The sequence below is a fragment of the Lepisosteus platostomus genome, chromosome 7 (genome assembly GCF_059453375.1).
Source record: "Lepisosteus platostomus isolate fLepPlt1 chromosome 7, fLepPlt1.hap1, whole genome shotgun sequence".
Classification (NCBI taxonomy): Eukaryota; Metazoa; Chordata; class Actinopteri; order Semionotiformes; family Lepisosteidae; genus Lepisosteus; species Lepisosteus platostomus.
In genome coordinates this window covers 64,878,682-64,891,906 of record NC_142617.1, presented here as the reverse complement: position 1 = coordinate 64,891,906, position 13,225 = coordinate 64,878,682, and the positions used below count along the sequence as shown (strand labels likewise).

General features: G+C 34.9%; 1 protein-coding gene across 9 annotated transcripts in view; it reads right to left on the bottom strand.

The window, feature by feature from the left end:
- Positions 1–514: 514 nt before the first annotated feature.
- Positions 515–13,225, bottom strand: part of celf6 (CUGBP Elav-like family member 6) — a 146,986-nt gene continuing 134,275 nt past the window's right edge. For all 9 annotated transcript variants that reach the window (XR_015940513.1, XM_088641826.1, XM_088641829.1 and 6 more), the window contains one exon: positions 515–11,909. The gene's annotated coding sequence lies outside the window, so the exon portion shown is untranslated. The remainder of the gene's footprint in view (positions 11,910–13,225) is intronic.

Genomic DNA, 13,225 nt, shown 5'->3' with positions numbered 1-13,225 from the left:
TCTCAGCTCAATAAAAGAGAAGTGCAGGAACCTAGCTTTTTACCGACAGATTTGTTTTCCAGGTTTGAAAACTTGAATTTTATTGCAAAAAAGGAGAAAGGAGGGGGCTGTAAATTGTACTGAAAAATAGGGGATATCTAACACTTTCAATTGGCTTTAAAAGACATCTCTGCAGCTTGTAAAACATGAAACAGCTGAAACGTCTGTACAATTGTAGTCTGATTTCCAGCCCTGTAAATATACAGTATAATTGCTCACACAGTACATTTACACAGTAATTGAGAGCTTAAATTAGGGTAAAAACCAGATGACCTGGCAGCCCTTGAGAACTAGGGTCTCATTTAATTTCGCCAGGAACTTTTAATCTTTTATTAAACCAGTTAATTACACTTAGCAATGAGTAATATTGTGAGGTATTACTAGTTATAGCCCTGATGTGTTTGCTTCATGCAGTGTGTTGGATGTATATTAAATCAGTTAATGGAGCATTAAGAAAAAGCACATACTCAATCAGTATTCTACAGGACTGTGCTTTATTTTAGTCTAAGCAGAATATAATTAACTAGAGAACTACAGAGTTCAGGAACACTACAGGAAAAATCTTTCCAAATCAGAGGGTAAAACAGGCCTTTACCAACACTAGTTCAAATTACATCTCTGTTTCAGGAAAATAAAATTAAAAAATGTTTTTTTTTCTCCAGGAAATAAAAAAGTATATTTCAATATAATTTAACTCAAAAAGTAAATAAATACAAGTTAAATAATTCCTTAATTTAAGACAGTTTCATACAAGTTAAAAACAAAGCTGGGATTGCCTCTTCTCATCTGCTTCTGCTGTGAATGCTGACTTGGCATTTTAATAAGTTCTTTTCATTTTTATCATCATGTTTGCTTTTTGTTTTGAGGCAACGACATGCTAAGGATTAATGTTTAGGACTTACATAAAATGTCACATTTTTACAATGCTGCTCAGCTATTTTTAAATACCTGAGCAACGTATAATAACATTTGGTCCATAAAACTGTGACAAGGGGACAATATAGTTCCTTTTTTATGCCTTTCACCTGACTGAAGCAAAGACTGACTTTTGAAATCCTTGCATAAATTGACAGCAGTTTATTCAAAAACAAAATAATATTCTTGTACACACCGTGCTGTCAAAGGAATATCATTGTGTATCCAAACTTGAAGTTAATGTGATGTTTATGTATTGAGACTCTGATTCATCTTTCTTAAGTATATACATAATGTATATATTTAAAGAAGATGATGACAAACATGATGATGCTGTGGATTTAAGGCTGACCTCATTTTTTGTTTTGTATTTACTTCAAGTTGGGTGAATAGCTGTGGAGGCCACATCAGCAAAGCACATTAATTCTTGGGATGGATAAAAATGACGATGTTTATAAAAACAATAATGGGTTACAAATAAAAAAACATTCTAAAAAACAAGAGTCAAAATCCATTGTCCATCCTTCATAACATATGTTGCTAATGTTTGGACTTGGATTCAAATCCAATAGCTATTAAGGTACACAGAAGAAAGCTTGATAAGGCAAATAGCAAAATGTGACTCATACAGCATGGCCACTGTACTAACCTTACTGAAGTCATAATTTAAACTCAATGCATAATTTTAAATCCACATGAGCCTTTTTTTCATAATTAAAAAAACTTTGAACAGCCCTGGAAGAGTATCAAATTTTCAAGTGTTACATTGTTGTTTTATGCTTGATCTCTCATTCACAGCAGATACATTGTTTTTAAAATTCTGTCAGTTCATCTTTATATTTTCTCCGTACATTTCTTTTTTTCCTTTCTCTGTTATTTCTACTTTCTGAATCATTGCCAGACCAGATACAGAACACCAAACCCCTTAAACAGACAGGATTTTAAAAGGGAATCCACTGCAATTGTCCTCTGCAATCATTTGTGAGTGAAGGAAACAAAATAAGAACAAGGTAACAGCATTTATCCCAGCTTTGTTTAAAAAAAAGGAAGAAGAACAAAGAAAATCAATCACCACCATAAATATAAAATCATTTAAACATTGGCGCATCAATATACAAGAAATAAAATCATTTTCTCTATTAATGTTTTTTTTGATAAATTATTTCATAGTCTCCTCTTAAACTCAGTGAAATATATTAACTATCTTTTCTTTTATTACTTTTTAGTTTTTTATTGTAGGTCTATAAAGAAGGCTGATAACAGAATTAAAAAATAAGCTATATTATATATACACAAGTACTGAAGTTGGCATAACCTGAAAAGCAGAGGCAGGCTGGTGCACTGGCTGAAGATGTGTTGCTAGATTGGGTACCCAGTTACCCATCCAAAACTATAACTTTACTTTTAATTTGGAAATTACCTGCTGTTATTTTCTGTACCACCCAATTTAAAACTACCAGTTAGTAATCAGGTTGGCTTTTCCAGACCTTCTAACCCATGTTGGAGGGATGTGGACTGAGAACTGTGCATTCAGAGACACCTGCCATTTTTCATATTGCTTGCCCTACAGCATACAGTGTACTTTGGAGGTTTTACACTGATTGCGATGCTGCTCTTCCTGATGACAATTTGAGGCACCGAGGCAAATCACAAGGCTCACTGAAGATTGGCAAAGCTCAGGTTTTCCCGGCTGATTCAAGCCCACCCGATTGCAGCAGTGCTTGGGTCAATCATGCACCACTTCTTAAGTAGTCCAGGCCACTTAAAGGCATCATCGAAAGTCCAGCCAGCAATGGCTGAGACTATAATGCTGAAACTGTGGTCTGAGAGAATGCCTTTCGTGGCCGAGTAAACACACATTACAAAGTAGTCCCTAATCTAGGTACTTGAACAGTGCCCTAAATTTGTTGAGGAGAAAATTGTATTTTATTTTTGTCATTCACAATTACCTTTTACCTCATTACAGTAGCTCATCACCCTTTTCACTACACCTTTGAAACATCATAGTGACAATAGCTGGTAGCTCCAAAGCTACTTTTCAGTTAATGGTCCTCATGGTTTTTTTTTGTAATTCTTGTTGTTTTGCCTTGATTTGTAATATTTGACAGTGACTTGGTGACACCAATTTCTATTTCTATACTGAAAGCATGTATTTCATCTTAACACTAATTTCACTTTGCAAACCCCTTCTTTATCAGAGTTTGCAGGAAAATACATTTTATCTTTTATAGAGCTTCATAAATTGAGAAGTATTTTATTGAACTTTATAGCAGCTTTGTAGCTGAGTAAAGAGAAGTCTAGTAATCACACAGGCAGCCTTTGGACCAATGGAATATGTGTTGCTGATTAATAAAATATAGTTAATTAGACATGGCCAGTATAAAGATTCACTCTTATTCCCTTTAATGGATTTACAAATACTAAAAATGATGATACTTTTGTTTCCATCCACTAAGTGAACTTAGCTTATGCTAGATTTCCAAGTAACAGTAATACTGTCTAAAAAAATATAACAAGATATTAAGGATGTTATAAATAGTTTTAAAATAATATTAAATACCTGTACCATAACTAGGGTTACTAGGGTAGGATTTGTTTCAGAGATGTTTCAGGTTTTGTTTAGGATGAGGGTTGTAATAACATGCAATTAATCTCCAATAGTGATTGGTTATCACATTTATATTACTTTTCTAATACTCTATTACTATATTCCATTTATAAAACATTTGTAAATGTTTATAAACAGCCCCTTGTTTCTGAGAAAATGAGGTTCAAGAGCACACCTGTTTCATCCCCGCTCACTATGCCTGTATTTATGTGGCTATATTTAAATTGACATCACTGTATGCCACATTTGTAAGCTTTTCAGAGCAGTTCTCCATTAACAGTGCTGGCAACCTGCCTCTGTTTTAAAATTTTGTAATTCTGTAAGAATTGGAACAAATTCTTCAAAAGTCAGATCAGCATTTTTTTATTCTCTCCATCCTATGACTATGTGATGTATAGAATGATAACCTGATGTGAAAAAATGTGAGTTACTGCAGTCCCATGAAGCAAAGCAAGTTACTGGACTACTCTACTGAACTGCAAAGCCTTTCTATTAAAAGAGGTCCAGACACACTCCATCATTCTGGAGAAGATCAATACCTCTGAGGCTGAAAGCTGAAGATGTAACATCTCTGACGTAACACTTTCAGATCACTCTGGTCACCTTTTATGCCTTTCGATGAGGTTTTATGTGATTTTACTGTATGTCTGAAGCCCTAGCCGTTTCATCCAGACTTAGAGGGTGCAATGAGATGATTTTCAGAATCTTTCTGGCCCAGCAAATCACCCTTTCTTTTCTGAGGAAACTGAGGTTGGATTTCTGAAAGAGTCACCACTAATCGTGACATCATCGTGCTTATTAACACCCTGAGTATCGGAAGAATTGTGGAGTTTCAGATTAACACCCTCCTTCTCCGCTCCCCACACCCTGCATTTAAAGAACAAAAAACAGTACGAGTTTGTTTCTTGCTTTTCTAGCCCTATTCCTGAATGAACTGGTAAATGTTCTAAATGAAATGTGCTAATGATACTACTGGCAAAATGTCTTATTGTTTGCAAAGTCTTCATTTTACCTCTCTTCCTCCCACCTCAAAGGTTTCTTTAATTAGATTTACACTTTCAGATTTTAACATCATGCCTCCCAGTCCTTGACATTTACTTTCCAGTTTATTCTACATCGAGGTAAAACAGCTTTGAGGAATCATCCTGCAATTCCTGCTCAATCACATTAGAAATTCACATCTTAATCCATATTCCTCTCTTATGCGCAAGATTGTATCTGCAAAGAAACAGTTTTGGTCATGCAATTTATGCAAATGTCACAGCTATTAATACCAAAGTAAAAAATAAGGGGAAAATAATAAAAAAAGAAAATAAATAAACTTTTCCTCATTAAATGGCAGACCAGAATTTTTGCTTTCTATTTCTTAAGAATGGACCCTTAATAATTAATTTCACATTATATTTGCATTTGCCCTAAAAACACCTCAGTAATGCTCTGATGTTTTATTGAAACATTCTTTTCATTAAACAGTCTGGCACATACAACTTAATTCTTGGTCAGTGGTTACTATGATAAAATTACAATTACGGATAATGAGATTCTTAATTATGCGCCTAATTTAGTATGAAGTAAGGGTGACATCACTCTTTAATAAATCTGAAACCTTTTAGATTAATAGAATAGACTGGACAGGTTGGCAAGAGCCAAATACTCTTTCAGTAAGACAACAAACTCACTTGACTTGACTGCCTTACAATTTTCCTGAAGGGGGACAGACATTTCCATCTACAATTTTTTAATTTTCAGTCTGCTATTCCATTTTTTAAAATAATTAGCTGGTGTTGCAGTCTGAACAAGTGAATGATGCATGAATTAACAAGTGTTTATAATTTCCTAATAGGACAAAGTAAAGATTGCCAGATGCTTTGAATGGCATTTAACAACACCAATACTCATGTAGGCAAAGCAGGAGTAAGCATTCTTAAATACATTTATAAGGCTGGGACCGCTACAAGTGATTTAGTTGATAAGATTGTTTAATGAAAGCTGCCTTCCTTGACATATGTAGCAAAAGTAAACCAGTGACTAAACAAAAACAACCAGTATTTTTAAGCAGTTATCTATGATAACATTTGCACATACTACTTGGGTAATATTCATAACTGGAATATGGGATGCTGGTACATTAAAATGCAGGTTTCTTAACTGAACAGGCGCTTAGACAATTTGTACATAGAAAACAAATTCACTGAGTTGTTATAGCAACTGGGAACATATTCATCAGACCTGCTTGAAACACTGAGATAAACAAGATAAATTCATTGGCACTTTCTAAAAATGAGGATATGACAGACCTGTGTGGAGAAATAGCGGAGACAAAGTATCACCAAGTGTGCCACAGGGAACATTATTTTTCTCAATTTAATGAATAATGTCATTTAAGTATCCAAGTATTCCAATTTTTATTGCTCCCTGCTTGTTTTATTTAAAAAAGTGCTACCTAGGCCGTTTATGCACTACTTTATAAGACACTCTACAGAATGTATGAATTTACACTACATCCGGTTTCATATAGCTATGTATTCTAGGTGTTTATATTTCCTGCATTTAGGTAGTATATTTACCTTTAAATTAATTACAAATGCATTATTTCAGTGGGACATCAGACGTCAGTCATAACTAAAATTCCAACCAAATTAATTTTGCTTAACCATGCCAGTTTTGTCTTTACCTTAAATTTGCCACAACAGCAGCACTTCCTAAAGATCATTTTACCCACTTATGTTTCATCTGTTAATGGACATCATCTGTTAGCATATTGAAATAGAAAGAAAATGGAGAGCACTCTAATAATTTTCAATCTCTAGCATCCCAGCATGCACGCACTAGACTGCCTCTTTCGGAGTATTTTGCCTTGCATGACCTTGTCCCCTATGGTTATATGTCACTCCAAAAAATCTAGCTGAAAAGCAATCACATAATCAAATCTCATACTGTGTTTAAGCCTCAAGAGCAGATCAATGATCTTAGAACCATAGACATCTTCTATTTAGGTGCACAGCAGATCTTGCCCAAATCATACAATAGTGTCTTTTGAGTGACATCCCATAAAATTAAGTATTACACCTGTAAGTGAGCTTTGTAAGCTGCATTTGCACACATGCTGACAGAGATTTACCAGTTCCAGTATGGCTCATTTCCATTGGCTTCTGAAATGGTGTTGATTTGGGGAGACAACATTTTTATCATTCTTATAATTCAGTCTCCTCAAAATGGAGTTTAAAACCATGCTAAAATTTGGCTGTATGGAAGTTATTGCAGAAATATTTTATAAGGTTTGATGTTCATGATTTCTCGTTAGTAGTTATGAGTCAATAAGACTCATTAGATCACCTTTAACAGACAGCGTATACTTCTTAAATATCTTTTTAAAAAACAGATTACTGTAAATGGTGTTAGTTTGGATCATATCAATTTTCATTTTCTAAAATATATGATCTTGAGTTTGTGCTAAATTTTTTTACATACACTAATAAATGTCAATGGACACAACTCCATGACTCAGACTCACAGGCATGGCCAAATGGAAACACACCATAGTAGAACAGTGTCCTGGACTAAGATGGTAAAGATCTGCCATTTACAAACACAGCCTAGAAATTTGCAGCAACTATTTGATACCCTGAATACAGCATAAAAACATGGAGAGCTGCACCATACTGGTACAACATTTTTATGTGCAGAGAAGCAGGTATAATAAAAGATAAATTAGATTATTTTATATTGTCCATAGATATCTTAAACTTAACACTTTCTTTAAAACACTTGATTGCAGCCTATTAAAAACAATCTCATGTCTACCTTCAGAGAACAGTTCTTAACAAATGGTTTTTCAATAATCATAATACCTATCCTCATTTTCATAATGCCTTTATGGCAAACAGCTCTCTTATGCAAATGGTCAATATAATTTGGTGTTCTGAGCCACTAAATCAGATCTGTGGCTCAGTGGAATGCCTATTTCAGGGGCAGACATTGTCCTTAAGGTTCTTAGTGAACTGTGCTCTATGGATAGACTCCTGATGAGTGCAAATAAAGCATTTATTCAAATTGAAATATAATTTTCACTTTTGGAAACTGAAAAGACACAGATAAAACAGTAAGAGGGACATAACACAAGATAGACATCTTTCTTCTGAAATTACGTGAAGGTTTTCTTGCTGAGTACTGTAATTTTGTATTTTTCCAGACCTCCTTAATTTGAAGAATAACTGTGCTTTACCATTACTTGGTATAGTTTTGTCCATGCTTTACAATACTCTGTGCTTTAACAGATTTTCTACTTTTTGCAATGTTTTTACCACAGGAAAATATTTTTTTATAAAGGCTATCCATAACATAAGCTTTTAAAGAGATTGTTGCGCCACATCTCCACACAAAACCTTTTAAATGATACTTGGGTTCTTAACCCTGTGTACCTTTATACAGACATGTTATTGTTGATAGTATTTTGTGATTTATTAAGAACTACCCCATATATTTCTCCCTTGTCCTTAGATTCAATCCAACTCGTTAGACTAATATGGCACTATGCACTCCATCTCAATTATCCTGGGTTTGAGGCAAAGCAGCTGTTGGACATCACTGCTTGCACAGCTGTTTGATGTGCATCCAGGCAGATGATGGGCCACAGAAAGAGATTCCCTTTTGAAGTGCAGGGTGGGGTCTGATGCAGATTATATTAAGACAAATACTGATAGAAACTTATCAGGCAGAAAAGAGTTAACCAAAATAAAGGGGCCTTAAATTGTTAGTATTAACTAAATAAGAAAGCAACCAATCCAGTTAAATATATATACAGTATATAAATGAGAAAAGATACCTTAATCAGAAAAAAATAATTCAAGGCTTTTAGAGGAAAAACATGGCGCAACACTTTCCTTAAGCAGCAATTCAAGTACTTGTTTTAATCAATGTTTTTGTAGCACAATGAATATACACTTCAAGGTGCTGTTTGGGTGCATGGTTGAGCAGTCGTACATTGCTGTGGCAGGTGAGAATGTGTCTGTTTAGCTTTGGAAAGAAGACAAGAGCAGGCTCTGTAGCTATAAGGCAGCAGGTGTCCAATATAAACCAATTGATTTTCTATTACCTCACTAGTGCCATCCCCAAGGCACTGTCAGCATCATGCATTTGTTTCAGCAAAAAACTAAGGCTGCACATGAGCTTTTTAAAATGCCAGCAGTTTGGTCCTAGGATGTCTTTGAAGGCACCCCTTTAAGAAAGGTGAGGCTTAAGCTTAAACAAAGGGCAGTACTCTTTATGTAGAATTAAAAAAACATAACTACCATTGGTTATTGACATCTGCTTAAACTAAATTCCTACTTCCACTGCTTAATTTTTACAGCTTGTTTCTAGTTCCATCGCCCTTTCAAGCTGTATACATAGTTTAACAGTTCAACAGTGTGTTGGTGTCCAGTGGCTGCCATGTGAAGTTGGCTGCCCTTCTTTATCTCATTTCTCAGATCGTAAAAAAAACATGCACTTTTTGGCACTGGGGGCATTTGATAACAAATCAAGCTATCCCACACATGGCTTTTTATGCAGCTCATTACTTATAGTGCCGGGTATCATAACTCTTGTCTGCCTGCTGTTTCTTAGTCTAGCCAGCCTCTGTATGTCATTGAATCCTTATTTGAACTAGTTGCTTAATTGGAACCTTTGCAACCTTTTTTCTGCTCAAAAGCTAAAGCTTGTGTTCGTTGAGATATTAACTTAAGCAAGTTAAGGGTACAATTATATAATGCAGCTCAGCTGGAACAACAAAACAGCAGCTGTGTTTGTATCTGTCAAGTGTTGGGGTTTCTCCAGGACTAGGTTTGGGAATGCCTGCTATAGTACATTCTTGGGAAAAATTCAAAAAGCAGCTTAAGAGTGTCAGTGATTATAAAAAGCTAAAGTTTTGGGCAAGTGTCCTGACATTCAGATCGCTTTATTGTAGTAGTATACTACTAGTATTTCAGTATTTCTATGTCGTATCAACTACAGGTACACTTGTAATTTTGTTATAAACTGCTTGAATAATTAATATATTAAATTCCATTTAGCCCATCTATAATGAATCAAGAAAAAAATTGCTATTTGAAAGTTCTAGTAAAAATAATTTAGCAATAATAGATGTATTAAAATAATGCTTAGAAGATTCTATTTCTAATGGAATCACTCACTTGTGGATGAAGATGTGTCACATGCTCATATTTCAATTATGTTTTTAACGTATTGATGGAAAAACCACAGTTCCATAAAACTCATAAATGGTTTCCATATGTTTGCTGTGTACTTAAAAGATTGGGAAAACATTTCCAGGTTTTTAATTTGGCATTATAGTACTATAGTATTTAAAAAAAAAAAAAAAAATTTTCATGCCTCTCAAATTTGGAAATGTAAAAAGCTTTGATCATTATGACCACCATAACAGCTCAAATTTATAGAAATACTTTGGATATTTTCAGTTTAACTTTCAAGCCACATTACAAAAGTCACTTCCCAAGGACAATATTTGGCACATTTTGGAAGCATCACTTTGAAAGAATAGAAGCAGATAAAGTGCCTTAAAGGAGCATCTGGCCCCTGTTTTTAACAAACGGTATAATTGTCTCTTTCTTTTAATAAATAGGCATTCAATAATCACCTTGAAAAATTTTGGAAAAAAATATTAAATAGTAAATATTTTCAGATTTATATCTAGAACCCTTCAACTTTTTAGACTAAATTGCCTTGTCACCAAGGAAACAAATTTAAATTAAGTTTGTAAATCTGCCTCTTGCCCATAGTCTTAGGCAGTAAAATCTTGTTCTTAGGGATACAGAAATAGTTTCGAAAGCACTTACCCCACCCCCTTTCTTTTTTACAGGTTATTAAGAGGTACTTAGACCTTTTTTTCCAGGATTTTATGAGCTTGATGGGTATAATAGATCAAATTATCATTCTGGAAAAGATTCAACTTTCATCTTGCACTTTGCTAGCATGAGCCAGCATCCTAGAAACAGATAGATATGCTGAGCTCTGAAATTGACAAAACCCTCTGAATCCTGACCAGCAGCCTCATACCACAGCCTAGAAAATCAAAATGGCCACACATAAATGGATCGCTCTGCCTTTGGTAGCCAAAAAATCCTGCTTTTGCTTCATTAAGCCAAGTCTCATGAAAAGTGACAACGGCCAATTTTTGTGTGTTCTTTTGGCAGTTTCATTAGCTATCAAGACACCCCTACCTCAGTCCTCAGTCCTTCATCGTTACAGAATCTGTTTAAAAATGATAAGCTTGTGTCTGCATACTTTCTGTAGCAGTGCAAAACAAAATAAAAACATGTCCATTTCACTTGGTCTCTTCATGTAGATTGTCGCTTGAACACAAGGGCTTTTTGGAAGCCCCCAAAATCCGCACCCTGCCCAGCATAGGCAACATTTGATTTTTTTTTTCCTTTTTAGGATTTTTTTACACAGTTCCATTTATTTTTGTCAGATAATCGAGATGAAATGTACAATGCCATGAGTAGAAAGTTATCCAGTGGCGTTTTTTTTTACACCCTAAACATAAACTCACCGCTAACCAGGACAGCGAAAAAATGTAAAGATACTTTTTTTTTTTTAACGGTTGAAGAAATCATAGTTTTAAAAAGGCCAGCAATCTGCAAGTTTAACTTTCTAATCTACTGTTCTAAACTACCTGGTACAGCAAAATGGCTACCAGAACAAATTATTTTCAGTCACTTTCTTTTTGTAGACTTACTGTAGGCCACTGGATATTGTTTAAATGACTTTTTAACTACTATTAAATCGTAATACTCGCAGCTACAAGGTAAGAGTTTTTTTTAAATATTTTTTTTAAAAAAGCATTTAGTCCTTTGGTCCCTATTTTCTAAGGAATGATGCGTGTTAATAATCCTGGATTCTCCTCGCCCACATATCCAGTCTTTTCAGGGCTTGTCCTTGGGCCCTGAAACGAGGCATGTCCAAACACCTGTGTAGGCACAAAAACCTAAAAGCCAGCTGGCTAGAGTGTGTCTGTGTATGTCTGTGTGTGTCTGTACTGTATGTTTGCTTGCACGTGTTTCCAGTATACATGTTTAGAACGGTTTCAAATGTTTCAAAAAAGAGCAGCAAAATCTTGGTCTCAGCAAATCCTCTTCCACATTGCAAAAGCAGAAAAGAAAAAAAAGAGGAGAATTTTGAAAAACAAAAAACAAAAACAAAACTCTAGGCTCCTTTTCTTAGTTGCTCAATCTCTCGGTTTCATTCCCAAATGAACAAGGGACCCCCCTTCTCTCATGATATGTAGCAGAGCAAGAAGTCTTTGTACTGATACTGCACTTGTGGAAGTAAGAGTTTGTGGCCCTTCATCCTGCAAGAGAAAGGAGACAGATTGTTAGAGCAGTGCGGGCTCTGCTTAATTAGATGGGTTCAGGTGAACGCAACGACAAAACGACAAAAGAAAAAAATCAAGTTTTAATTAAATAAAACTCAGCAAATGAATGTACTGTGGTTTACCATATGGAACAGACATGTATGTTTAAAAGGTCATTGATATACAAATTCAAACAGGGGTCATTTAAAGCGACTGTATTGTTTTACATCTAAGGTGAGCGGTCCTACTGCAATTCTGCATGATTTTTCAGAGTCCCGGATAAACAGTAGGAGAAGGGCGGGGGGAGGGGGGGAGATTGGACAAAGTATGGAAACACAGGGAGGAACACAAGGTGGAAAATAAAATATAAACAGGAAGAAAGTAACTGGCTGAGTAAAAAGTAAGGACCCTTTTCCACAAACTTTGCAGTGTTTCTTTGCATTACCATTTGTGTTGATATATAGTCAGAAGGAGGATGGATTGTAATTTATTATGTTCCCATCACAATGGAAAAATTCCATGTAAGAGAGCACATGTCTGGGGAGACTGGTGCGTTGTACTGCTCTGTTCTTGTTCTGTGCTGTTATTGAGAAATTGAAATTCATGAAAAGTGATTCACAAAAAATAAAAGATCACAAATTTAAATGCCAAAATTACAGAATTTTGTTTTCCGAAAGTTTCTTTACAGAAATGGTGCTCTTGTGCTTTTTATGTATAGAGTTGGGGGTAAAATGTCAGGCATAGGACATACCTATTTATTCTTGACTAGGAAGACCAGCATGCTTTATGACAGACAATATTATTTAAACAAAGGCAGCATTATTTATTTAAAAAAACATTTGATAATTCTTTAACTACAAATAAAGTCTTAAAAACATTGACTTAACTTAAAATGTATAAAACTGGTTCGTTTAGTCTTCCATTCTTTTGCACTGAGAACTGTGAATTTCCATGTGAAATACTGTATAGAGACATGGGTAATTCTACTTTTATTAACCAATCAAGTTTAACATAAATCACATACAATGCAGGTGACGCTTCTAAGGCACTACAGGCTAATTCTTAGTAACCATAATATTCTGAGAAATATATCAAAATGCACAGTGAACCTACAAGATACATGTAAAGGAATTTTAACGTTTCTATATAAAATCATCTTAAATACAGTCTTAAAGTCATCTGCATTCTTCAGTGGCATACATTTACATTTATTCTGTTGTTTTTCACCTCTCGTCTTCGCTGTTGGGCATTTAATAATCAAATTGACAATCACCAGCACAGCTGTGTAACACTGGTGTCCTTCTCACGCCTAC